General features: G+C 34.6%; 1 protein-coding gene across 4 annotated transcripts in view; it reads right to left on the bottom strand.

The window, feature by feature from the left end:
• The window catches only part of tox (thymocyte selection-associated high mobility group box), a 265,803-nt gene that overhangs the window by 105,808 nt on the left and 134,040 nt on the right, over positions 1-25,955 (bottom strand). The gene's annotated exons all lie outside the window — the stretch shown is intronic.

Here is a 25,955-nt window from a genome sequence, read left to right on the forward strand (position 1 = left end):
AGCAGTGAAAAATAAAGAGACCTACACTGGCAATCGAAGGGTACCTCTACATCAATGGAAAATCAAGAGCAGCTGAAGAAATGCAAGCTCTTCTAACTGCACATATAACAATGATGGTGTTCTCCCTGAGAAGAGGAAGGCTGAAGCTTAATACAGAAAACACAAATGTGGGAGCTCTTGCAGTCTTGAGATCCTAAGGCTTTGCAGATCCTCTTGTAACATTAATGCTGCATTTAAATGCTATATTTTTTAAGCTCCAACTTATGACTTTTCCCCTTCCCATTTAATCCATTCATGTGAGTTTCTGATTGGACTGCTTCGAGATACGCAAGGTTGCTGTTGATTTGCTACTAGTTCTACAAAAAAAAGAAATTCAAGATAGACTGCATTTTTTATGAAAATACAGAGCAAAGCAAATGTATTAAATGTGTATCACTCCGCTTCAAATGCAATTCGACTACAGAAATGCATTTCTTTCTGAGCAGGTTATATTTTTGATTTTATATAATCGACTGAAGTAAAAGGTCTGAATTGCACTGAATTACAACTTGGAATTGTCCAAAACAGTGCTCTGAATTCGTAAGGCGTTCATGTTGGAAACTCGTATTTACCGTTTGTTCGGTAGCATGTGAATGTAGTGTAAATGTGACACCTGAGACTATCATAAAACCCACATGTGGTTTAAAGGTTGTTCCCTGTGAAGGGGTATCTGAGTCTAGAGTTGGAAGGTAAGGTAGAACAGGAAAAATGGGCAGAGACTTGAAAGTGAGGGAAAGGTGATCTTTCCACTCTGGACTCAGGAGAGGATCAAACAAGAAACCACTATCATGTAGCATTAAGGCCAGCCAATCTGTATAATTTAGCTTTTATAAGCTTTTGTGTGAGCTTTTAAAACTACAAGAGAGGCATGTGTCATTCTTCAGCATGTTTCTAGCTTTAAAAGCTTATAGGATACAACAATTTGGTGTGATTGAGTTGAGACAAAAAAAACTGTAGCATAATTGAACATGATCAAACATTTCCATAACCCATTAGATAAGACAAAGATTATCAGTTTGAATTTTACTGTTGAGTCAAAGAAAGTTTAATCTCTTCTTTATCAATTAAAATATAACACAAAAAGTCACAAACTTTTTGTCTTGACACTGAAGCTATGCTACCAAAGAAAGCAAAACCAGCAGTCTAATATTTCGTAGGGTGTATTGCTGTATTTTACAACATACATACTACAGGTTTCATAATTATTTATCCATACAGTTTGTCATATTTAAGGGCTGGGGAAAGTCAGGGTCTATTTTGGCCAGATGCATCGGGATCAAAATGGGAATCAATAGTGGACGTGTCCATCACCAGTAGAAAATCATAAACATATTTATTATCAAACCTAAGATGCTTCTCTTTTGGAGATGAGATAAAACAATCACAAGAGGACACAGGGAAAACATGCAATCTGCATTTAGACAAACTTTAACCTGGGAGTGAAACCAACCCCTGGAGCTATGAGGGAGCAGTCTTAACCAGTTTTCTACAGTGACATCCACTTAATAATTATTTTGAATGAAACAGTATAGCTGTGAAATAACTGCAGGCACATAATGAGGTGTAGATTTTCGTATGTAAATAGGAAACAAACCCCAAAAATGCAAGCCAAAAAATGCCTAGTTTTAAACATCAATTATTATTCAATGGTTGACAAAATACAAGACATGTTCAATATATCTTTTTATTTTTTTTTTTTCAAGCAAAAGTTTTATGTTTATAAAGTATCTCTCATAGTCAGTATAACCATTAGGCTTTGTACATAGAAATGAAGATAAATGTTATAAAAATAATACTAAATAAGTTGCTGTAAATAACACAAAATAAGTAAAAAATAGTAAACTATACTGAACATGCAGACCCAGTATAGTGGATCAGGGAAATATTCAGTTCAAATAAAAAGAGGTAGAAACAAAACATTTAGCAACATTTCTTAAAACTGGTGGGTGTCTGCTTGAAAAATGTCATAAGTGGTAGAACACAAATTAAATACTTTGGTTGAATATCTAGTAAGACATTTTTTACTTCTTCAAAGCTGTAAATGTAATATTTATCCAAGGCATGTGGCCTACTATAACATCTGGATTTTTTTAAGTTGATCTCATGGGGTTGAGCCTTTCCAGGTGATTTTCAGCATATTATTGGAAGAACAAAACAAATGTATACAAGATACACCTATATATTCTCACCTAGTATTGAGCTAGTTCTCTGATAGAACAATAAAACTGAAGAAACATGAAGCACTAGCAGGAGATAAAAACAATCTCTAGCAGTTCAAGACAAACATATCACTTCTTTTTTGAACTAGACAAGAGGCCCCAATTTATTCTCTTCTTAAAAAGGTCCAGCTATTCAGCTCTTATGGCTAAACATTCACTGAGCCAATAAGTTCTGCCTTTATGCCAACATAAACACAATTCTGATGAACAAAACAGTATTTTAAATAATGTCTAGGTGGCACATTTTCATATTTTACTATGTGTTTCAAATATATATTTAAATATTTAGCAGATGAAGATTTTGTTCTTTTCATGCATTGAGAAAGGCCTTATAGTCAGTGTTCCTTTACTATTTATACTATTCTTTCCTAACTTATTATATTTTGCTATTCCTCTAAAATACAGAGTAAACTGAAAAAGCACTGGGCTCTTCTGCAAAACTTAAATTACTGGTGTTGTTACCACTGCTACATTTATGGTTTTACAAGCCTGCAACTGGTTGTTGACACTAACTATACGTGTGACAAAAATAACGGGTAACACCTTCTGCTATCTACAGCATCTTTAAAATAATTTCTGGTTTCCAATATTCTACTTTAAACACACCAGATACATCAACACAAGTGTTTCTTGGTAACACAAAGCCTCCAACAGGCTTGTCGAATTTTAACAAAACACAACTGGACATGCAAATCTAAACTGACGAATGTTGAATTGAAGGCAGTATGGTGACTAAGCATTTAGCACTGCTGTAATAAAATTCAAGGAGACTGTTCATGAATCCCTTAGTCAGTCAGTCACTATCTGTTTGATTTTTAAAAATGTTCACAGTGTGTTCTATTTTTCTCCATTATTCTCCCATATTCTAAAACTATGTATGGTAGTTATCTGGTGACTATAAATTCTCACTACATGAGCGTGTGTGTGTGTTTGCATGATTGGGTTTCAGATTCTACCACTATAGTCTATGACTCCTTGCTTTGAATTTAGAAAGGTGGTTTCAGAAAGGAGTGACTTTCATAAACAGAGGATGAAAACTGACCCAGGGAGTAAAACCCAAGGAAATGGCGGGACAAAACAGCACATGTATATACTTGAAGCAGTAACACCTTTCTAGACTCTGTATTAAGAATATCTGGAATAGATATAATATTAAACTGTTAGTAAAACACCCGTTAACAACTGACGGGCCAAAAAAAAAAGTACATTTCTTGAGTTTTTAATAGAAGTAACATTTGTAAAGTAGACACAGACAGTTTCATGGTTTCTACCTCTTATGAGATGCTTTAGCAAGTGGTGTGCTGTAACCGGCGAACCACGCTTACCATCTGAGCATTTTGAACAGTAACCTCTGCTGCTTTTTATCTGCTTCATTTGTTCATCTTAAGCTGATTTCACATTATACAACTTCTAGTCGTTGAGTATGTCAGACTTGCCAACTGCACTGCTGATGTTGTTGCCAGATCATGTCAATTTACACAACTGAAAAATAACAGGTCATGTTAAATTTAGCAACTGTGTGCTGAGCTTTGTGCTCGCCCATTTTAGAGACAGCCAATAATATGCTCCCTGACAGAGCCAGTGCTGTGTAAAGGGTTAACAGGTATAGTGAGTTCAGCTGCAATCTCACCTCCTTATTTTTTCCATTCTGTTGTGGTACATAAAACAAGAGACATCAGACAGATGAGCTTCTCTTCTGTTTATAAGGTCCAAAACACCTGTGATTCCTATTGTACTTTTGGATTAGCATTCACGGTTGTCAACTTTCACGCACACAAGCCCAACCTGACAACTAATGACTAAACCAAACCTGTGTGACTTTGTCTGAGCAAGCTGTGGACTAGTTGAACCGTTTCATTTTACAAGACTGGTTTCACAGGAGTGAGCAATTAACTGCCTCCAACATGTTAAGATTATGTAAATGAAGGCTATGACTGAAAATTGCTGGAAAAGCTATCAAATTTGAAATGGCCTTTGGCTGGTACATTGCTCTTATTATGTGAGCTTTGTACTTCTTGGGTGATTGAATCTAATTCTTAGGTACAATAAGGAATTCCTTAAGTGTAAACCTTTGAATGTTTACTGTTATAATGAAAATCCCTTTATTTTTGCCCTTTACCATCACCATTTGTCTGAAATATCAACACACATACCTAACTGTAACTGCACAAACACAACAAAGTATATTACATGTGTCGATTACAATATTTAACTTCAGCCTTTACTATTCTGTTATTTATTAATATATTACTATGAAATACAAATTAGAATTGAAAAAAATGTTTAACTACAGTACTGTATTTTTATTGCTTTATCATGATTTCATACATGAAAGATCATGCTGTTTTAAGGTGCTACCTGCACTATATATATTGAACAGCTAAAACCTTATCTTCTGTTATGTAGAACTGAGTGTCATGATTTTCTTAAAAGTTTTTCTTACTCTAGTTGTCATTATAATATGAGGAATTTGTGTGCTACATGTTGTTAAGATTTGGTTTAATTTCTGACTTTTTGTGGAATTCTTGCAGTACTTGGGTGGACCTTTTAGTTATTTTAGGTTTTGGAACATGCAGAAACCAATTCTTATAATGGTTTCCCTTAATTAATTTTTTTATTATCATTTACGTAATTATTTTGGTGACTTTTTGTTTTTCACAGGTCAAACCATTTTGTGTAGTAGTTGCTACAGTGTTGCTAGGTGGGTGACCTGGAAGTGAACGGCTGTGACATCACGGGATCATAAGTAAAAAAGGTCATGACAAATACTTTCTATTCATCCAAGTTTACAGAGTCAAAACTAAGACACTGCATATTTTACTTTTAATTTTGTTCTTGGCAAATGAATCCTTGCAAATGAAAATTTGACCTTGACTTAAAATTCTGATTTTTGGCTTGACAACAGTGTGTTTGACGTCTTGGTTATGAATCTTTGCCTGTTTTCCTGTCCACATCTTATCTTCTGGTCCTTTTCCAAATTATTTTCTGCCTCCCTCTTTCTAAGAGAACACATATGAGTTTATGAAAAGCAAGACTGTTTGGCTAAGCTCCACTTTGAAGTCCATATATATGGTAAATAAATGTAGATGTGTGCATTTGAACAATTCCATCCAGGATGCAGGTGAAGGTCTCATAAACACCATTTCTTCTGTTACAAGTCATTGTTTTCTTGCAGGTCTGTATGTCATAAGATAAATGTGTATATCCTTGCAGAAATTTCAGCATATACGGTAGGTAATAGTTACAAAGCATAAAATACAAACCAAATAAAGTGAAATTAAACTAAAAAGATAGCTAAATTAATTAAATTGTGGTCATACGGGTACTCACAACCCATACAGTGTGGTTTCTGCATTAAGAGCGATGCTACAGGAGTATGTTTGTTGTACTGGACTAATTGGGCTACCAAAACACATTATTTTTCTGGTGATTAACTGTTTTACTTTTATCTGGAAAACAGTAAATGTAAACCAATAATCTACACATTACGACTCACGGAAGACAGCTTTTCTAATATGCTGAGCAGCAAAACCTAAGCTTCAACACTTCTGGGGCATAATTTTATAGGGGGTCAACAAGTAACAAAGTGGGGTAGGTTAGGAAAGCAAATCAGTTTTTGCATAGTTTCAGCTTCAAATAATACCACTTCTGTCAGATTAGTGTTCATGTTTTTTTATGTCCTACAAATCTGGCCTCAATCTCTGTTTGAAATAAGTTTAACATAAGCTTAATGTTAAAGGAGACCATCTGGACAAAGCAGAGTGGTTAGACAGGTCTGTGTGACCTAATGAAAAAATGTACTGTATGTAAAATGTAGACATGCATTCTAAAAGTATTCATTTTTGACATAAAAAAGCTGGTTTCATTTTTATTGAATGGCTGCGGCAAATTTAATTACATTTTTCCATATAATTCATTTATTAAAATTGGTATTTCCCTGACTTCCTAAAATTGGTTTATTAAGCTATGGTTGATAATGCAAACTCTGACATACCACACTGTGAAAAATTAGTTTTATTATAGATGTTGTATTTTGTTGTTCTCCCCGTGTCTGCGTGGGTTTCCTCCGGGTACTCCGGTTTCCTCCCACAGTCCAAAAACATGCAGGTTAGGTGCATTGGCGATTCTAAATTGTCCCTAGTGTGTGCTTGGTGTGTGTGCCCTGCGGTGGGTTGGCGCCCTGCTCAGGGTTTGTTTCCTGCCTTGTGCCCTGTGTTGGCTGGGACTGGCTCCAGCAGATCCCAGTGACCCTGTAGTTAGAATATAGTGGGTTGGAAAATGGATGGATGGATGGATGTTGTATTTTGTTATATGTATTTTGCTTGTTGTGCAAAACTATATTTATATTGAAAAAGTTGGATTACCTGCTACTAACTGTACTTGACTTTGTGGCAAGTCAATGGCATGAAAGGCAAATGAAGAGCAACAGCCATTCCTGTGCCATGTAAGATATATTAAAGGAGTGAAACGTAACTATCATGAACAGATAATTTTGCCAAGTATAAAAAAACACATCTCAAAAAATAAGAATTACAAAAGCAGAAAGATGATTTAGGTTAGATGATATATAAAAAATACAAAATCAGTGGGATGACATTGAAAAATGTGCCTTTCCATGTAAACCAAAGTGATAAAATATCTATTGTGAATCCTACAAACCTTTGACTTTAAATGACAAAAAAACAACACAAGTTTTTCACATCAAAAGCAGAGCTGTAACTTATACATTGAACTTATAAGTATACTAATTAAGTTTAAATTTCCTTCTTAATGTCAAATTCATATTTGTATTGTTTGTACATTCAATGTACACATTTCTGTTGCTGACTTGCCATTTTTAATTAAAGCTTTGATACAATGTTTCAATTAAAGCTTGTATAAAACAAGAAATATTTTATGAAATACATTTGTTTTATATCCTTTAACTAGTTTCTTATAACACTTAATGAAAAGCGGCTGTTACTTTTTTTTTAACTTAATGCACTGCTGGCAAACTTTGTGAGAATGTGGCATTCTGAATTATTAATTTAATAAACCATCTGCAACTTCAAAACACTTAAGCCATAAAATCTGTTCAAAGCGGAATTCAACACAAGGCATATTTATTCATGCCACTTTTTAAAATACCATATTTTATTTACATGCTTCAAGTAATATTTTTTAATGGCCTAGACATTTTCTTACTACCACAAATGCAGTTGCAGCAAATGTTTCAGATGGAGCTGCACCCATTTCGGGTTGCTTGAGTCTGCTAACTAAACGGACCAGTATGCTGCCCATCTTCTCATCACTGTCCAGTTTTCGATTAGGTCATCACTGCATGGTGTGCTGTTACAGTGAACTTTGCAGCATGCCAAATCCTAGGGAAAGCAGCACCAGGATTTATTTTTTTGTTGTGAGTACACATTCTGTCTGACTACATGCGGCTAGAGAAATGCTTTTGTTGCCGTTTCTATCTTTATGAGCTTCAACATCTCTTACATTGAGGTCCTCTGAAATTTCTTTTTATTAAGTCATGCTACTCTTCAACCAATCTCATGTCTCTGTTGAGAGCAGTACAGGACACCACAATGGCGGGATTTATTTTATCAGGGCAGGGGCTTCAAATGCACAACTTAATATTATCTTATTGATTGGACTAATTACCCTCTGTCCAATTACACTCTTTTATAGAGGTCCACATATCTTTTCTGACATTGACCTTCAATATTTAAACAATATGTTAAAAATACAACAATGTACAAAATTTGGTGCGAGCTATTTGTTTAATAATACTGTATTTGTTGTTATGAGTCAGAAGACCGTTTTACACTTTAAGAGCCATTTTCTCAGGAATCCTAAAGATTTTCTGGGTAAACTGTGATCAGAATACATTTCTGATAGTTTCAAATATACATCAAACTGCTGTTGTAGGTTAAACATTTAGCTTTAGTGCCTCCATACATTTTAATGATAAACAAATCATCAATTTAGCCCAGCATTTGTTTATAATACCCTTATCAACACTGACCGGTGTAGCTGTCTTTTGTTATCCATAAATTGTGGCCATTATTATGTCACTTTATTGCTGACCTTCCCCTATCTACATCAGAGGTTCCTTGGCCTTTGTTATCCTGGCCAGTCTACCCATTTTTGTCTATGGAACAAGACATGAAAATGGTTGTGCGTCAATGTTGTTAACTTAAGCAATTCCAGCCTATCATGAGATTCTGCTACATTAATGGACCTTGCTGCTTACTGTCTCTTATTACAGAATGCCTATAAAGGAGCAGGGAGACTGATTATGATTATGCATATTCCATAAAGACCATGGACCACAGTTCCTCAAAATGAAAGATGATGCATTAAATGAATGCTGATTGCCTATTTGTAACATGTTGCTGATTTGAAACGTTCCAACAGATCAATGGTAGACACGAGAATGCAATACTTTTCAAAAATACATTTACAATTTAGAATTATAATAACCTTTGTAAGAGTATAGAATAGTGTACTGTATATTCTGAACCATTGCTTTAGGTAGTTGCTATGAATAAAACTAAATGTTCCCTTTAATTGTGTAGACATACCACCCTTTTCCCATCATTTTAGTAATCTTGCAGCTATTCCTGATGAAGCTTAAAATGTCTCCTAAACATTTATAATGTTAGGGCAGTCAAACTGAAGAAAAATCCAAGTACTCTTAAAAAAATTAACTACATTGACTAAAATGTTTATTCTGGATCATTCTATGCTTACAGACCCAGATGTGTACCAGTCTTGTAGTGCACACTTTCTAAAGCAATTTCAGTATTCATTCATTGTACATATTTCTTCTATTTAAACTGATGCATTCAGAGCCCAGTATTGATTGGTGCTGTACCAGACACTGCAGAATATCTCCTTTTCCCTGGAGTCCTGACTTCTTCTTAGAATATACTGTTAAAGGAGATGATTTTAAAGATATACAGCAGACAGCAGAATTAGAACGCTAAAAATTTTAACGCTAAAATTTTCAACTCAATAAATGAATTAAGAAAATGCAGAAAGAACATTTGCAAGAACCAACAACAAAAACTCACTTTGATTGACAAGATTAATGTGGCAGCTGAAACTAAAGTATACATTTGAAATTCTCCCCAGCTTTATGAAATGAGCCAGAGCAGTTCAAGAAATATTTCGCACCTTATTATTATTCCCAGCTAGCTGAACCAGGGGACTATACTGCTGAGGGCAGCATGATTAATATTAAATGTCGAGGCTCTCAAATACAAAATGTGGACAAACAAAAAAAGAGTGCACACACACTAAATTTAAATGCAAATAAACACAGTTATATGCCATGTACTATATCAGAATCTAAGCCTAACTTGGCTTAGTACCCATTAACATAAAGGTGATCACAGAAGAAATGTAACATTTACTTCTATACATTATTAACAATAAGTTCAGACTTTTTCAGTCAAGGTTGAGCAAATTTACTGCCAATCCTTCGGTGTCCACCAACTACAGAGAGGCGAGGACCAAACAGGAATTAAAGCAAGAGGAGCAGGCAAATTCTCCTTGGTGGGAAGGCAAGTCTAGCTTGAACAGGGACAATAATAAATGGTTTATTATTATTTGAGATAACTGTCTGGCAATTAAATTTGGAATTTGTAAATAAAGTTCAAATGGGCAGCTGGTAGTTTTATTCAGTATTGGTTCTAAGGTAACTTACATGTGTTTTAAAAGAGAAGAACATAAATACATTTTTGAATATGTCTTATGCCAGTTCAGGGTCATGGAAGCTGGGGTCTATACCTGCAATATCATCTGGAAGGCAGGAACTAACCCTGGGAGGCAGTTCTTTTTTTTTAGGGATACTGTAGGGCTTTTGAGTATTCCAAAGGTATGGAAATTAAGTTAATCAGTTGATCTAAATTTTTCCAATGAAATAAACTGGCAACCTGTTTGGGATTGATTCCTTTGTTGTAGCCAGTGTCTCTAGAAAGGACTATAGCTCTCTCATTTCTGTAATGGGACAAAGTGGGTTAGATAATGAACAGGAGTTTTGTGAGTATGCTGTATTAAAGCCGTATACTTTTCCAGACAATTCTGTGAACACAAAAGTCATGCAGTAGTGAAAATCAGAGAAGAAAAATAATAGAGCAACAATGCAACAAAGACAAACGAGGTCAGTCTCTGTTTGAGAGTACTGTGGCATCATACTATTTTGGGTTATAATTGTTTATGTTTGGTTCTTAACCTATTTATGTTGCTTTTTCTTTGTAAGTAGAAACTCTTAAAAGCCTGAACAAAAACCTTACTTCTCCAAAAAAGATTATCCAAGTAAAATGCTTTCTATTACTTATTCCCATACAAAGGTTTACATGGCAACATTGTCAAAAATTAAAGTGTCTCTGAAGTTTACCTAACAGAAAATCAAAAGTAGCTTTTCACAACAAAAAATTCTATCATCACACATCTGCAGGTGATCAGCCTAACATTTCTAAGACCACTAAAGACTGACATTGCATTTGATACAGCACTCAATTCCTCTGCCATTATGTCTTTGTCTGCTTAAATTAATCTTTCATACAGATTCAAGATGGGTGCCACAGATCGGTTACAGACATAGCTGGCAATAAATAGATAGTCTGAGCATACTGAGGCTAAATAGGGGCATTTATGCTTAAGATATGATACAGTACTGCTTTTCAATGTACAATATACCTAAAACACAACATTTGTTAAGGCTGAGAAAGCCGAAAAAAGCACTGCAAATGCAGTGATTAAAATTTAATTCCTGCACTCGTGCAGATGGTTTCCAACAGAAAGCTCACTTCCTCTGACCTAAGAAGCTTTGCTTGTCTCACTGCAATATGTATGGTTTGCATAAGATTTATTTAGAAGAAAACCAATTAAAAGAAAACAAATGTAAACAATGGTAACCTGTGCACTAAAATGAAGCAGCTTTTTAATTTTGAGTAATGAAGATGTCAGGCTAAATGCTAGAGTAGTTTAACTTAATTAGGTGGCCTATTTTTCTAGGCAGCCTTTCATTTCCCTTTGCAGCTCTGCTTGTATGAAAGGCAACAAGAGCAATTTTGTCTGTAATGAATACCTCGGGGACTGTACACAGTAATAATTTGAATGTTACATTGTAGACTGGTTTCAGTAACTAGTTTGGGCTTGTTGAGCTGCCAGAGTCTGTTACAATAATCAGATAAATCAAAATAAATCAAGATCTGCCAGCTGTGACATTTATTGGGTCAAAGATCGTCAGAGTGAAGCAGAATTTACTGTCAAAGTCCTGAAAACATGGAATAAAAGTACAGATTCTTCTTTTCTCAGTTTTTTTATTGGTTCAGTTCCACAAAATCTAAAATCATATTGGGGATACTGCCTTCACATTCATTTACACTTGGAAATAACTTTTAGGTGCAATATTAGCAGTGGATGAATTACAATAATACGACAAGTTCTTTAACAAGATGTTATGGGGAAATGGTGGACTGATGGTATGAATGCATGCCTATCGTCTATGGAAGCTCTTATTCTTATATACAGATAAAACACTATTTAAAATTGTCAGGGGCTCAATAAGAAAGGTTTGACATGTCATTAGAAAGCTACAATTAACATAACATTCTCAAAAATGCTTAATCCAATTGTGGTGTGTGGAGGCCCAGAGCCTATCCTGGCAGAATCAAGACCAAGGTGGGAACCAGCTCTGAACAGGTTCCTCCTGCCAGTCCAGCAGAAGGCCCATTCACACATGTCAATTTAGATTCACCAATTAAATTAATTCTCACATCTTTAAAGGATGAATTGTTATATAAGGTTAAAATTGCCAATACTACCTTTACACAAATATGTGCAGGATATCTACCATTATAGTATAAGATGCACTATAAGATCACTTAATCAAGTAAGCTTTACATTTTGATTAGGAAACATTTTCCAAAACACACAAAACATGTATACTAATCACAAAATCAATAAAACAGGTTGAAATCACATATAATGATTGTCTTCGTAGGAAACAAAGAAGCAAATTCTTTGTATATTAGAGGTTTTCAAACAGAATTTAAGTTCAGTTATATTGAGTTTTTTAAATAGTTATAATTGAAAACAATTACGTTTCTGGTTCAGTGGTGAGTTAGTTCTTACAGTGAAAGAGCCCAGTTTCGTTTTGTAATTCTAAAGTTGGAATTCAAACCACTTAACAGAGCACCCCTGTGTGAGATATACTCGAGATAAGTGGATCCAGACTGGGAAATAATTCAAGTCTTTATTTATATGCACAAAACATGGACTAAGTCAAAGACAATTTATTGCCAGACATTGACACTACCAGTAATTTGTTATTAACCCATGTGTAGGGGGTATCCGGCTAACAATAGATTTTTCTTTGTAAGGGCCCCATCAGGGTGGCACATAGCAGAGCTAGGTACCAGGAGAAAGACAGAGAGTAAGCCAAACTAAAAGCTGGAAAGCTGCTGCACATGCGAGTGTAAGAACACATCAGCTGCTAGGTTATGGTACACCTGTACTGTGTGAACTACAAAGCCATTAAACATGGGCACCCAGCACAAATGACAGAGAAACGAGAAGATGAGAACTACAACCTGGGCAGATGCATGTGATGCTCTCCCAAGATAATAAAATGCAGATGATCCTCATGCAAGGAGCATGTAACCTTACATTTGATTTCCATCCCGTGATGTGTGAGGAAACTAAAGTCCCCATAGAACACAATAAAGGCCTTGTCAGATTACACACTTTTTCACAACAATCTTAAGAACAGACTTCGTTTACATGATTTTACAAGTTGGAGGCAGTCGTTGCATGCCCACTTGACTGCTAGTTGAGTAGTCTGAAATACTTAGCGACTCAGTACAACCAGTCTACCACTTGCCCTCGACAGGCTTGATTTTGCCTTGAATCGCTGGGATGGGCTCTGCGTGTGTGAGAGCCGAGAACCAATGAGAGCTCACCTGGAAGTACAACACACATAATACTGTTACAGGGAATAAGGAACATGGATGTTATGGACCTCGGAAACAGAAGAGAGATTGATCTGTCTCATATTTTGTGTTTTACTGCTGAACTCACCGTACTTGGAAAGCACTTATACAGCATCAATTTTGTTAGGCAGCACATTATTGACTGTCATAAAATGGGACAACCTTATGATACTTTGGAAATGTTATATTGTGCTGGAAAGTCATCACAGAGTCATCTTATTTATTACGCTTTGAATATTCCTAGTCGTGTAATCAGACATCCTCTGGCAACAAGATCACCAACTGTAGCTGTCAAGTTTGATATTCCACTTGACTAGAAGTCACATAACCTGCCAACGGCCTAAGACATCCTACGAATAGTGAAAATTCCCAAATCTAAACTTTTATGTCTCTGGAAAATTCATCACAATTCATCATGATCCATGGTTTTTCATCAGCAGGTGTGCATGTCAAAACTTTTTAAGATGCCACTTTGCCCCTTAGTGAATGTGAGCAGGCTCTGCTATGGTCTGGTGCTCTGTCTAGGCTTGGTTCCAGATTTGCACTGATGGTTCTGTGATAAGCCCTGGCCCTCTACAATTCATAAATGGATTAAGCAGATTTTGCAATATTAAAAACTGAATGTTTCAGCCTATGTAAAATATAGCACCTTAACAACATAATAGAAATTGGTAATTCTGAAGAATGATTTGATCTTTAAGTAGCCTATGTCAGAATTTAGTCATTTTTGATAATGGTATACTCTGAAAATATTTTTAGGCATATACAAAAGCTTCAGCTACAGCTAATAGCTACAAAGCTATTTTGCTTTTACGTTTGGTCTTAAGTTGTGATTTCAATACAAGGTTGCTACAAGTCAAACATTACAAAGACAGCAATGGGCACAAGGCAGAAATCAACCTCTAATGGGATGCCAATTCACTGCTGGGCTCACTCAAGCACACCCCCACACTCACTTACACATTGCTAATTCAGAGTCAGCAGTCAGCTTGGCAGCTTGTAGCTATTCAGTACATTTGAATAGATAATGTACTTTACAACCAGAAGCACTGTATTGTCTTACAATGTTGCTTACCTTAACAATTATTGGTTAAACTCTGCTCTGACCATAACACTACCCAAATACACTGCATCTTGCAATAACAGGAGGAAAAAAAAAATCAGATGTCCACACCAGTCTTGTTCATCATTCCAATGCAAATACCAAAATAATGGACTGCTTGTGACACTCTAAAATCTGTATTCATTATGCACATATCCTCAGGCTAGAGCCACAAAACAGATGTGCTATGGATTCTCAAGAAATATGTTGGTACATGAAATACATGAAGTTAAAAATGTCACACAAATAGAGCATTACACTAAAATTGTGAAGCACCTAAGAAGCTAGGGCTGAAACACTGTGGTATAGTATAATGTGCACAATGCCTAATCAACAGCTTTTGTCTGAGACTGACAGAAGTGAAATGAAAAAAAAAAAAAAAAATTCCCCACTGCACTAGAAAGGCCCCTTATTTATGTAAGCTGCTTCTGAAATGCTACAGGTAACAATAAAGAAAAAGAACTTTAAATTACATAAGGAAAAAGTTGGAATAGCTTTGCATAACTAACTTGCAATAACTGTCCTGTGTGATTTCACTTTCTTCTGAATTAAGAAAATCATACTGTGAACCGGTAAATAGTAGATGAAGAGAATAATCAGCATTACCCAATTCTTAAGAATTAATAAATCTATTAGTGTACTCCCTGCACGATTTTCACTCACTGTCCAAATGGGGTTATTCCAATTCAGGGTCACCATAGGCCGAAATCTGCCCTGACAGGATGCAGTCCTTTGGTGAATCTGCTACATGACATATTCACATCCATCCAAAATCATTTGTTCACAAGGCCAATATAGTGTTATCAGTCATTCGGTTTTACGTGCTTCTGAGGTGTGAAAAGAAAGCAGAGTAGCCAAAAAAAATCCATATAATCATTGGAAATATATAGGACCTGCGGTGGGCTGGTGCCCTGCCTGGGGTTTGTTTGCTGCCCTATGTTGGCTTGGATTGACTCCAGCAGACCCCCCGTAACCCTGTAGTTAGGATATAGCGGGTTGGATAATGGATAGATGGATGAATATATAGGACTCCACACAGGCAATGCTCAAACTGGGATTAGAAGCCGCCATTCTGAAGGTGTGATGGAGCATGGTCAAACTCTGTGAAATAATCTGTTTACCTACTCTGGTTTCGTCCCACATTCCAAAGACCTACAATTCAGGCTGATTAACCACTCTATATCAGGATGAGTACCTTGGTATCCTGGCCAGGTTTGGTTTCTGTCTTGTGCCTGATGCTGCCGGGATAGGTTCACCAACCTATAACTCTGTATCAGAAGACACGGCTTTGACAAATGAAAAATAATTAATACATTAAAGGAATACTGTACTCCACCCAAAAATGAGTCACCATTGAATTTTATTATATTTCTCTCATTCTTCATGAAAACGTGAGATTAAAATTTTTTCTCAGTCCACTACAAACTACAAGTATTTAAAAAAATATAATTTTTCCGTGGGGTATTCCTTTAAGAAGTTAATTGGGAAAACATACAGTAAACGTGTTTTACTGGCAACACTGCTTTGTTTTTGTTAACAGAAATATTAGAAACAGAGTCTAACAACTCATGGCTTGGAAATCCATAAAATGGAGGCATGTGAAATGATGCTTATTTAATGACATTATTATTAATATGTTGTGTAATTTTCTAGTGTGCACGGTTGCAGGGAGGACAGGAGCCTATCCCTGCTAGCACAAGGCAGGAACAAACACTGGACAGAGCGCCATTCCATTACAGATTATTATTATTATAGTTATTATTATTGTTGATAAAAAACACTTCTCACAATTTGGTTAAAGCAATTTTTCCATACTCATATATGCACTTCAAATTTGTGTGTACTCAATTTTAAAATATACACACTTAATGGATATGAAAAATACAGAACATACCATGAACTTTAAATTGAAACTAATGCAGTGCTAAACACAAATATGATCTGGAAAAACATTACATATTCATAAAGCATACACCTTTGTGCAATACAGCACATGATGAGTTAATGAAGATTTTTTTCCTATCATTATTTTGAAATGCCTTCTTCTTAAAATCTCCTAAATGCCCATCAGCTAGAATTGGGCTAGAGCCTATCCGAGCAGCAAGGCGACAACCAAACCCTGGTCAGGACACCAGTACATTGCAGGGTCCACACCTGCACACACTGCCAATGTTAAATCACCAATTAAAATGGCATGTCTATCTTTCAGTTGACATAGCCTGAGAAATACTCGAGTAGAAACTGGGCTGAGATGCAAACTCCACAAAGGCAGTCTCCCAGATGGGATCTCAACCCAGGTCTCTGGAGTTATGAGTCAAGAGTGCTAACTACTGTACCATTACTTTATTATTAAGCAAAATGTTTCTCATTGATAATGTAAGGAAAAATAAATTATAAGTAATTAATAATGGCCCTGATGCAACCCTGAACCTTGAAAATCTGGGGTGAATGTGTTAAAGACGGTATAAAGAAGCATAAAAAGTGAAACAATGGTGGTTTTGAAAATGTCATGTAAATGTATAATAAATATCTATATATCTGTACATCTATATCTATACAGCTATACAGGTTTGTAATGATCTAAAATTGGAACTGAAACTATTCTTGAATCTGTTCTTTGTTTAGAAAACTGTTATGTCACTTCTGAACTTTCCTTGAGTTTTCAGGCTTGGGACCTTGCACTATTTTAATCAAAATAATGAAGAAAGACAATAATGTGTGATATTCTTTAAAACTGTAACAACATACCATATCAATGTAAATAATATTGTTAAAAACCTGCCAGAACCAAACCAAAAAACATGAGTAGCAAAGTTTTAAATAAACTATTGTTTTCAGTTAAACCACTGGTTTTCATCATCAGCATTCGGGGAAAACCCTGTGGCTGTGGTGTTTATATTAAATAATAATTTTATCAATTGCCAATGAAAACATTAAATGCAAATCATTTCACTTAGTGATTAAAAAAAATTAAAACTGCTTCCAAAAACGGGATGTTTTTATTGATGTTGAACAAACCTGTTCCCTTTTATTCATTAAATTACTAACATGTCTTTTGACCTATCATTTTAATAGAGTTTCTTCACTTATGTTATTGTTTTGTCTAACTGAAGTTTATAGACCATCTTTGGTACATGGTAATATATATTTATTTAATTTGAGTTTATTTTGAAAAGACTAAACCCATGGAAAAAATTCTTTAAAAAAATAAACTACATCGGAATGTAGAAAAATACTGAAACTTACCAGCCTTTTTATAGCCTATGCAAAAGATAGGAAAGTTCAGTAAGCTTATTATTCAAAACATAACATACATTTTCAAATTATTAAAAGAAATAATTTACAATCTAATGTAACTACTGTCACAGACGATACATGTTTAGACAAACTTTATGCAGATTTTGTTAATTTGCCATTAATAAATACTTCAACAGTTAATCATAATTCATAGTAAATTATAATATAACATAATATTCTCAAAACTACTTAATATAATTCAGAGTTGTGGAGGATCAGAGCCTATTCAAGCCATAGAGTGAGCACTGGTTTATCACAGGCCCCACCGTAGTATGCATCCATACTCCCACAGGGGCTAGATTGGAATTGCCAGTTAATGAAACCTGCACATCTTTGGAAAACTGGGAGGAAAACTGGAGTACCTGAATGAAAACTCACAGGGACATGGAGGGAATGTACAACATCCTCAATAACATCATCCAGACTCAAAACTCAAATCCAAGACACTATATCTGTGAGGCAGAAGCAAGAAACACTGTGCCACCAAGCAGATTATAGAGTTTTTTCAAACATATCATTTTAGCCATGAGCTCAGATGCTCAAGAGTTATAGTTCAGTTAAGCACTTCAAAATAGCTTTTGTTAAATGTATATATGCAAGCAACTGCTCCGTGAAATAACTCTGTAATGTGACCTGCTATACAACCCTAGGAGTAACACTGGATGCTAGGAACTCTGACAACCACTTCCATAGACTGACAGACAGACATGCAGCATGTCCTACATAAAAGCTGAATGTAACAGGCAACCATTTATTTTGTATATAACACATATATGGCACACCAATGAAATCTGATGTTTGATTACATTAGATTGTAAGTATTCTTTATTAAGGAATAAACAATCACTCCACATCATCACACTATACAATTTAATTTTATGCACTTAAATTTCACAGAACAAATTTCTTATGGATCCAAATAATCTGATTTAATTTCCACTGGACCTTTGCACAGTGCTATAGTCAATTCAAGAATTATAAAAGAATGCTTTTAAAAACATTTTCAACCCCTTTAGAAGTTAGGAAAGGCTTTGTGAATTTGTGATTCTAACACCTAAAAATGAATGTGTTAGTAATATAAATCTCAAAATATAGAATCAGCTTCCCAGAAGTGCCACCACATACAAGTCTATTGACGATGCAGCAGGCTGTTTTTTGTCCAGCTGAGTTCCTCAACATTACAGAACCATCTGGAGTCACAACAATGTGTCTGCGTAATCTTTAAATTGCATAATGGAACAAGACTATGTGTAAAAGAATCATGTGTTAATGTTATAAAATTGACATTATTATCAGGCTTTGCCAGAAGAGGAGGAGATGTGTTCATTCCATGCACGCCAACATGCCTTTTTATTCAAGCAACTGTAATATTCTCTGTGAATTGCATTTACTATAACTATACTCAAGGTTCAAATACAGTTACTTGAAATAGCAGATGTTAACTTAAAAAATCCACCCTTTTCATACAGACAGGTAGTGTATGTATTATTTGCTCTAAAATGCTTGAACCAAGAAAAATAGAAAAATACAAATCATTCTCAACACCTAACGGTAAAACCACAAATGTTGTTTATCAAAACCAAGAATGTTGCTTATCAAAAAGCACTGCAATATGTAACATTAATGCATGAATGTGCAAGAATGTGATAGATTGCTAAATTGAACTTGCATGAATTAAAAAATAAAGCATTATGAATAAACTGTAATATCATAGTGTTTTTTTTATACTATATTATTATAAACTTGGTCAATATTGGGCGCACAAAGCCAGTCTTAACAATACAATCAGGAAAGTAAAAATCCACTGCATAAACATCTTCTGAAGCAGAAGCAAACCTTTTTGGTTCTTCATGACAGCAACATTAAATGAAGATAGAGGGAGATAAAATGAGATTAATCAAGACAGTAGACAGTTTAATGAAAATGTTATTCCTTGTTCTATAATTCAAAAAATTGTCTGACTAAAATCATGCAACTTCAGTGATAACCCAGGGTAAAAGTGGGATTAGAGAACCAGACCATTACTTTTAGAAACATTTGTAAAGTAATTATTTTGCGTCTTGAATTTCACCAGTATCCTGCTTCAGATTACATTCATTTGTGCAAAAAAGCAGTTATTTCTGTATTTTCCATTAGTTATTACATTTATAACAAAGGACAGACAGACATTCAATTCTGTTTTCTTGGCCAAGCTATTTGCCAAAATTAATATTTTTACTGCAAGGACATGATGGAAATTATTTTGTCTTAAAATCTATCTACATGGATTTTTTTCTTGTTGTGAAACATTTTTTACCATGAAGTTTAGAAGAGAGATGTAGTTTAGAAAGGCCCTAGCCTGCTGCTTATGCTCCTGTAACATGCTTTTGGAGTAGAGATGGCACTGTGATGCAGTAGTTCTGCTAACCTCATTTATTCTTCATTCTTAGTTTGCATCCTGAGCCTGGGTATGTGTGGAGTTTGCACGTTTTCCATGTGCCTGTCTGTGTCTTCCTATGAGTATTCCATTTTCCCCCAACAATTCCCAAACACAGATGTGTTAGGTTAACTGTCAATTCCAAATTGAACCAGAATGAACAACAAAAAATTCTTTACATATTTTAATATTTTAGATCCTTTATTTTTTTCTGTATTTTTTCTTTTCAATAAGGTGCCAACTCATCTGTATTTATGATTTTGTGCAGTACATTTTCACCTTTGAAAACAAATGTGCCAGTATCTAGTGCAGAAAATATTCAATAGCTGCTCGCAATTTTGTTTTGTCCATCTTTGAACCCAGAATTGAACGTTTGTAATGCTAGTACCTTGCAACCCAAAGAAAGACTTTTTTTTTTTGCTTTACTGAACTGAATAACACATTTTAGTTGTGCTGACACATTTACAAAGGTTTCTCTAATAAGCAATTAGCATTTAATCATAATTAATTAAGGATGGGCTATGAGAGTTTACCATTAGGAAACAGGAGTAATGGCTGCTGAAAATGGGGCTTTACAGTCATATGTGAATAATAAATTATAATTCAGTCATTTCAAATAGTAATAGCCCTTTGCAATAAAAGTAATTTCCAGACCATATGTTTAAATCAATTTAAGGGTACCTTGACAAAAAGAAGTATCCATTTCTATCAAAAACATGAAAATTTCTAAATGATTTCAAACCTATGAATGCTATGGCATGTATTACTTTATTTTTATATGACATAGCTGGCGATCCATTTTTTAATTCTTGCTTAAATTAATATGAATGACTATATTTTGCAATGATGCTAGTACTGCAGTTTTTAAGTTTCTAGTGATTTTTATAAGGATGCTGATGGAAAAATACAAATTAATGAATCTATCTCTTTAAATTAGTTTCCTTTTTCAATTTATGAAAAGAGCAATGGAAAATAGTACATAAATGTAATTTCCAAAAAAATCACACTGTTTCTCTACATAAATAATGCAACCTGTATTAAATTCAATCCTTTTAGTAAGGATAAAGCATGCTGAATAAACTTTAAAGGTAAATGTTGCATTAAAAAGAATATGTCATGGTCATTATTCAAAAGGTTCTAGCTAAAGTGCCAATGAACAGGAATTATTTGAAATTAATAAAATCAATAATACATAAATAGCAACTTTTTGCCAATGTTAAACTGAGTGGAAACCACATTTCAATGAATTGAAACAAATCTCTTTAGTGCATCTCATTAGCAGAACATTTTCTATTCTAATCAGTTCATCTACAAAATAATTATGTTTACTTAAATAGCTGCTGAGTATACTGCAGTCCTTAAAGTAGGGAGGAAGCGAGTCAATAACTGCTAAGAGCCAATTTTCTTTAGGTCCCAGTGATACTGCCCGAATCTCAATTATATGAGAAAAGAGTCTCCTCTGATTATGTAGCAAATATTCCATAGCTTCTCTCATTTGGTAAAGCTGAAATGATTTAACTCTAAATATAGAAATCTCTATAGAGGAGAGGAAAGGTTAAAAAAAGAGTACTGCTATGGAGAAGTTAATTATCTTTACATGAAAGATTTCTTAAGTGAATGGGAAATGTGACTTTGTTTTTTATATACGCTATTTGCAATCAAGTACTTTGATTAATTATTCAGTGCTTAGGCTGGCAGGATGGATTGAACATGGGTCAATACAAACCTCTTATTTGAACAGTGGGACATATATGGTGTACAATCAGGCTCTTGGTGGTGTTTACTAAAGTTAACTATGTACATATTGATTTTCCACTAAACAATCAAACGAATAATTTATGTCTTTAATATAAAATTCATGCAGGCAAGCACTTGTGATCTGAGCCCTAACAAATCACACCTATGGCATTTTTGCTCGCTCAGTATATGTGAATAATTTTAAAAAGTATTGTGCTGGCCTGGAAAATAGTTGTATGAAACTATGTAAGTAATGCGTTTTGAAACACTGGGCCAGCTTCCAGCTGCTACATACATACATGTCGTTTTAATATTTTACCATTAAAATATTTAGCTGTTGTTTCATAAAATGTATTTTTGATGTCTAGGAGCTGATGCTGTGCTGTCCCTTATTACACTTTTTTCTAAGTGAGCTAACTAAAATTGATAATGCTTTCAAAGTTTACTAAGAACGCTAGAAATCAGTATCAGGATTACATTAATATCCATAAGCATATAAATAATCAATCTTAAATGAAAAAGATTTTAAAAAAGGCCTTTGCTTATTTCTGACAAAGTGATATTTGATATTGACGGGTGCTCAAGCTAGAAATCAGTATCAGGACTACATTAATATCCATAAGCATGTAAATATGCAATCTTAAATGAAAAAGATTTTAAAAAAGGCCTTTGATTATTTCTGACAAAGTGATATTTGATATTGACGGGTGCTCAACATGGAGTATTGCATGTTGAAAAAATTCTTGCTACTATACAATTCATCAAGAAGGCAGAAGCACACACTGAATATCAAAGTTTCTGAATAATTCTTGGCTTTTAAAACACAATCACGCAAACACAAACACACGCACACAAGCACAAATCTACCATCTGCTTTCAAAATTCCAACTGCATGCTCCGTCATGAATGTTGTGAGGATAAATTCAATCTAATTTAAATCTCACTCCCTTTACCTCTTGCTGGCAGCGCTGGGAACTGCATGCCACCATTTAATCTTAATAAAGGCCATTCTGACTAATGGCTACATGAGTTTCAGGAAAGAGAGATCAGATGGACAAAGAACTAATATTTTTTATAATGTCAGACGACAGTTTTTTTTCCACTTTATACCACAGCCTGTAATGAAACTGCTCGCCTATAACTGAAACACTTAGGTTTTGATTTCTAAAGAAACCATTTTTTTCATTAGGGGTATACTGCATATTGTATGAAAAAGAATAACCTTAAGTAGAAGATTATTTGCATTTAGAAATACAGTACACACTTACAAAATGCAGCTAAAGTAATATTTAAAATACTTTATGTAATAATTTCTTGTTAGTAAAATGATATTTGAAAAAAATATGGGTATGGCAAATAGCCCTGGAATTTTTCCAGATAATAATAACTTGCTGAATTCATACTTCTGGCTACTTTCCAGAACTGGTTCTCTGCAAAAATCATTACAAGTGCAGAATTACACTATTTGCTTGAAGCAACATTAGAAGAACAGTAGCCTGCCATATGTTGTTACTTAGCAGTGTCTATAAGCCCTAAAGCATGTACTGATTTGAAAATTGAACATAAAGGATCATTTTCAAGTGGCGCTATAGGGCAAGTTTTCTAAGATTACTAGACGCATCCAGATGTGTGATACTTACCGACTGGAAAAAAAAGAAACAAACAAAAGGAAAACCATTTACAACGACAATTTATGAGCTCTTCAATGTTTCTGGTTGGCACAAAAATTTAATTATGCAACAGTGAAAGATTGGGCAAACAGGTGCTAATGAGCGAGAAGTTATATAGGGACACTGATGTAATCAGCTTTCACTACAGCATAATCATATGTTCCTGTATGTATGTGAATACATATCTTAATACATTATGTGAATCAAACATATACATACACATATGAACAGTATATATACAGTATGTACTCACTCACAAAAAACACATACACTGTTTACAGAAAGCATGTTTTTACAAATGCTGTAAAACACAGAATAAATAAAAACAAGTCAATGTCTTTTTTAAAATAAGTTTATTTTTAAACAAAGATATTTCTGTAGGTGGCACAGTGGTTAGCACTGATATCTTACAGTGCAAAAGGACTATGTTTAAATCCTTGTTTGGCCACTGTCTGTTTACTTGAATTTTCCTCCCATATTTACAAGATGTGTGGTAAGTTATCTGGTGACACTAAGCTGGCCCACTTTGAATGAATGAGGATATACCCTGAAATCGACTGGTTCTTGCTTTGTGCTCAATGCCACTGAAATAGCCTCCAGCTAGTAAAATCTATTCAAGTATCTGTTAATTTGCTCACTTATATATAATGTGTATGGAACAGTGTACATTAAAAAGCTACTATGTCATATTTTATTTAATATCATTCAGCAATGACAATGAAGAATTAAACAACATATCAGGTTATTACTTTTTATATGCAACTGTATTATATATATTTAAATATAACCATTCATTATCAGCAGGATCGGGCTCAAGGCAGGGCTCAACTTGGGATGGGGTGCTAGTCTATCACAGGGCAAACTCACACACTGCCAGAGTATCAAGGTACCAATTGAGAGTTTCCTATAAATTTTAACCTTGTCTTTCAGATGTTGCAGTATCATCTGACTTTTCTTGAGACTTCTAAAAAGAAAGGACCAAAAATACATACAGGCAGTGACCAGGCCAATCACCTGGGAGTGTGACACAGCAGAGCCTACCACTGCATCACCTGACTTTTCCTCTTAATTAATAATAAAAAATAGACATGCTTCTATACGTACAAACATCTGTTTTTAATTGAAAAATCATTATATCTAATTATTTCTTGTCAGTTATATTTCAATAAGGAGTATATTTAAGTCCCCACTTTCAGTACATTTTAGGCTTCTTTTAACTTCTAACACTTTTAATGTAACATTCTTAAAACATATGAAAATATTTTCAGATATACAGCATTTCTTTAAAATGTACTGTATATGACATTATGGCTATATACTGTACATATATTGTCAGGCAAGTGAGTGTCATGTCATGTCATGTTATATAGTCTTGGTCCGTCTATGTGTGATACAATCAGTAACTCAGTTTCCATTTGCCCTAGGATGGAGGAGAACTCTCTGGGGGCCTACTGACGTCACTTCCACTCCTGGAACAGCAGCCCCATCTCTTCCTCTACCTTGACTACAAAATACAGCAGCACAGGAAGTCCTATATCATGGTGGACCAGACTTCTGACCATGCAACATCCCTCCTTGGAAGGAGGTCTTTTTTTCTCTAAAATGGCCATTATATCGCTAGTGATAATATTTTCAACTGTTCTCTTTTTCCTTTAGAGGTTTATTTTCAACACTGAACATTAGGTTACCTGTGGTACCCCAAACCTTTATGTATTTCTCTCTCTTATTTACTATATATTTATTATATATGTATTATAAAATGAACATTGGTACATACAGTATATATCTGCAATGGCATATGACATGTGTGAAAAGTCACACATTTTATGTTTGTTTACTCATTTTCTAGAGACCAGACATAGACCAATGGATTGATTTGATCAGGTTCACACAGTAATTCAAACTGGTGACTGAACTGGCAATCATCAAGTTTCCATTTTAACACTTTAGCCATTGGGCTAATACTACCAGACAAGTCTACAGTTATATGAATGCCATTAACTATTGAAACCTTTTCATGTGTAAAAATAATAATTATTATACTACATTTTTTGCAGATATTTTAGAATTTTGTTGCTTACATGGTGCCATTTTTAAGGTATTTGTTGGAAAAGCTCTTAGACTTTCAGCTACATATTGAACCTATAGCTTAGTTTGTTTTCACTAATGAAGTGTAATGTACAGTATGGTAAAATACATGTTCTGTAAGTATTGCATTAGTATACTGTAATTACTGTGGAGATAATGCGCAATACTCTGAATTGCATCTGTCATTTCTTTATTCATTTTCTGACCCATTTTCTAATTATACATAAGCAAACAATTCCTTTAGAAGGATTTTCATATTAAGTCGTGTGTAGACAAATATAGATTTTTTTTTTTTACCTGACTTCACATTTTGAGCACTAAAGGATTAAGCACCAGTGCCCTAAAGGCAAAACATTCAGATTTTCCCCTGTGACATGAATCTGTTCTGATGCCCATTTA

Source organism: Erpetoichthys calabaricus, chromosome 6 (assembly GCF_900747795.2).
Source record: "Erpetoichthys calabaricus chromosome 6, fErpCal1.3, whole genome shotgun sequence".
Classification (NCBI taxonomy): Eukaryota; Metazoa; Chordata; class Cladistia; order Polypteriformes; family Polypteridae; genus Erpetoichthys; species Erpetoichthys calabaricus.